The sequence below is a fragment of the Corvus brachyrhynchos genome, unplaced genomic scaffold, assembly GCF_000691975.1.
Source record: "Corvus brachyrhynchos isolate BGI_N302 unplaced genomic scaffold, ASM69197v1 scaffold191, whole genome shotgun sequence".
NCBI lineage: Eukaryota > Metazoa > Chordata > Aves > Passeriformes > Corvidae > Corvus > Corvus brachyrhynchos.
Window position 1 is genome coordinate 1,241,431 of NW_008236487.1, and position 3,910 is coordinate 1,245,340.

The following is a 3,910-nucleotide window of genomic DNA, read 5'->3' on the forward strand; positions in this document are numbered from 1 at the left end:
ACTTGGCGTAGATGTAACCAGAGGAGAGGGCAGTGAAAAGAAACCCTGAATTAGCTCAATCCTTGTCTGCTTTCAGAGAAGCCTCAGCTTGTCAAGCATAATGCCAATAGTACAGTTTTCATAAGCATCAGGAGTTAACAGATGTTGTAAAAAACATGCCTTTAATTTTTGTAAATTGCTCTGGCAAGCAATAAATAAGAATGTTTTTAAAACTTCTACTTGCCTTTTTGTAAATGAAATATTTCCCCTGTAACTAGAAAATCTATTACCAGGGCAGCTTGAGATGCTTAAGGATTATTTTTACCCACCAATTACAGAAGTTCTGCATGTCAAATGAGGTCTTAACTATGTGTCCCCATCATCTTTAAATTGCACTCTCAGATAATCCAACATCACAGACACCAATTATGCATGCATTTAGTTTCAAACTCTTTTGTGTAGATTGCAATTTCTTCCACACCAGTTCATTCAGAAATAATAGCAATTAACTCAGTAGAATCCCATAAATTATGAAGGCTACAGGATTAGAATTTGCTGTCTTTAAAGTCTGCTTCTCCTGATGTCTGCTCAACACATTCATTTCACTGAATCTGCAAGAATCATGCAGTAACCAAATAAAACGAGGGTATGACTTGCTGTCTAGTGGAGGGAAACTCCAGCAGTTTCCTGGGGTTATTTGCTTATGTGAATAAAGAAACTAGCTCTTGAGTCTGGATTTTTTCCTATTGATTTGTAGCCTTTCCCAAGAAATGTGAACAAATTGCCCCTGCCCTTGCATGGGGTAGGAGCAACTGTTTGACTCATTACAACTCTACCAATGGAAACCTGCAGCCAAATTTCCACTGAAGAACTTTCACAGATGAGGCTACTGAGTTGTGCCTACATCAGTGCCCACAGGAAAGAAGACTGAATAATCATTTATGGATTACAGTTTGGGCTCTCTGCACCCACAGAAGAAATGCCTCCTCAGCAACAACTGTGTATTCCTAAACTGTAGTAAACTGGCACTTCAGCAGCAGATGCTGATAAAATATACAGAAAAATTCCTTCAATCATTTATTCTAATTGATTTAAAACCTCACGTATCTTCTGCCAAGCATAAAAACACTTTAGAGTCATACAAACTAAATATATAGCCCATGGCACAATAAAATGAAATCAGCACATAGTAGGGATTATCCATTTTATTTCCTTTAGAAATGGATCAATGAAATCACTGTGCTCCAGGAACACACTTAAAAAAAAAAATTAATACACCAGGTAGCCTTCCCCTTAAAAAATTTTCACATTGCTTATGATTATGCAGATTGGAGCTGGAATAACAGAAACATGAATCCAGTATTTCTACAGCTAGCTAAAAATATTCTTGTCAAAATAGAAAAAGATTTTACTACAAAAATTTTGGGGGAAGTCATGACACTTCTTCTAAATTGCTTTGCAGACAACTAAGTACGATGATCAGTCTTCCCGAAACTTCCCGTTGCAAGGGCTCACGCGGATTTCCGTGTTCCTAAAAATAGTCCAACATTGCCACCATGTGGTCAGGGACGGGCGCGTTCCGGGACAGCTGCGCAGGACGGCTCGGGGAGCACCAGCGGACAAATACCTCGGCAATGAGCAACCACACTGCAAGTGAAAAAGGAAACCGGATCCTGAGAACTGAGTCCTTACGCCGGGAAACCGACTCTAAGTATGGACCAGGGTAAGAAAAATAATTTAAGATATTTTGTGAGTAATTCTTCAGCATCGTGACGCTCCCCTCGCTAAAGGCACAATCCATTTCTGCTCACCTTCTTCTCAGTACAGCACGTACTTGCCAACAAGGAAAATCGAAGTGTACGCAAAATGCCTAAGACCATTCGTTTCTTCAAACATAATCATACTTGAAAACTTCCAAATCTTCTTCCTGGAGTTCAGGAAGCCATGGAAATTGGATTAAAAGATCGTCTTTCACATGGACTTTTTCATTGCTGCCTTCCTCACACTGAAGAGATATGCTTCATAAATAATGTTTAAGAAGTTGTCGTCATTCTGAAAAACAAAACAGGCAATTGTTAGCAGGACAGGCAGTTGGAGTAAAGAGATTAGAAGGTTATTCCATTTTATGGACCAGATACTTTTCAGCCCTACTATTTTTTTAGAAGAGAGCAATAGCAAAGCCCTTTCCTTCACCAAAGATCTGTTTTATTTCCCATGACTGTACCTCAGTAAGGAACAACGAGTACACAGAAAGAAGATTTTCTAAACTCACAGTGCATTTAAATTGAGTCCAGTATTGTTGCATAATAACTCAGTGACGATACTGAAATTACAACCCTGGAATTTCTCTTCTTTGCCCCCTTTATCTAGGGAATTCCTTAGGTTGTGTCCTCCATCAGGTCAGTGATAATTCCAAGCATGTCTGATGGAATAATGAAACACTCTGGATTTTAATCCTAAACTAAAATCCTACCTGGGCAAATCCTTGCATCTTGTTTAGCTCTTGTAGGCCTAATGCTCCTAAGGGATGCTGCTCCTTTTGCTCTGATGCTTAACTTTTTCCTTCTGAAGAACGTTTTGCAAGAATGAGTCAGCCCACATTAAGAATGTTATAAGTAGCTCACATAAACATATGAGGATAATTACAATCAAGATAATATTTAAGGAAAATTAGGCACATCTGAGATTGTAGTTTTATATAATGGAAAATAACAGTTAACAAATCAGCAGTGAATAATTTCCAGGTAACTCAGTCAATCCTAGCTACCACCAAGAATAGCAGGGTTAAATATGTATTTTACAAGTACAAAGTTACCAATCTTCCTTGACTAGTTTCCTCTTCATGTATGGTTTTAATGGTATCCACACATTCAAATTATGTAGAGACAAGACAATGGGATATTTTTTTTTTTAATCCCAAAATAAAAATACAGGGAAAAATGAGAAAGCCCTCTAGCTTGTCAGAGATACTATTTCTTTTCTGAATTTATAACTTAAATAATGTTTTAAGTAAGTTACAATAATGACTTTTAATTTTATTCCAAAGCCATACAGGCACATGGTTTGGACCTACAAACTGGATGTGTTTCTCTGCTCCTTGTGTTCTGTAGCCAGGTCTTTAGTTATGTAATGTCTCCTCAACTTCTACTCCTCAGCTGTTACTCACATGGCAAGTTAAGGAAAAAATATTCATAATTATGCATCATGCCAGAGTGGTAAACAATCATCTCATACATAACATTGTTAATGCTTTGTCACAATGAAACCTGAACTACTGCAGCAAAAGGAATTTTATTCAATGTCATTCTCTAGTTCAAATGCTAAACTGAATTAATATATTTATTCATGTTATCTAACTCATATTTTTAAAGTTGCTCACATTCATCCTGCAATTTTAATTTCCCATCTGAATTCCTCTTAGTGCTTACACACATCTCTGAAATTTTTGGCAGCTAGGATAATCACCCATTATTTATCCTTAGCTAAAAATATAAGAGATGTCTCTCTGGCTCATAGGCTGACCTTACAAAGCTTTCAGTCATCTTTGTTCTTTTCCACCAAATTTATTATCTTTCCTGAACCCCAAATCAGATGCATTAATCAAAATGTAGTTAAGCCAGCAGTGTGCAAGGAGAGCCTATTGCATCCCCAGCCTATGCCATGGTGCCCTGTTACCATGCAGCCACAAGCTGCACAATTCATTCATTTCCCCTTTAGACAGATACAGCCAATTACAGGGTGCTCGTATCAAAACAGGCAGCAGGATGTTAAGCAAAGTGGGAGAATTCTTGGCACTTTACCTGGATGAGGTGTAGCAGTGTTTCCTGCAGCTGCATCTTGGTCATGGAGGTGCTGCTGCCCACGGCTGGCTCTGGGGTTGGCAGGGGCAGGAGCAGACTGGCCGAGCTGGCGGCGGGCTCGGGGTTTGCTG

At 38.7% G+C, this 3,910-nt stretch overlaps 1 non-coding gene across 1 annotated transcript; it reads right to left on the reverse strand.

The window, feature by feature from the left end:
• Nucleotides 1–1,166: 1,166 nt before the first annotated feature.
• LOC103624724 lies at nucleotides 1,167–3,904 on the reverse strand. Its single transcript, XR_001859324.1, has 2 exons — nucleotides 3,780–3,904; nucleotides 1,167–2,031 (listed from the first exon to the last, which is right to left on the reverse strand). It is a non-coding gene; the product is annotated as an uncharacterized LOC103624724 (transcript).
• Nucleotides 3,905–3,910: the final 6 nt, after the last annotated feature.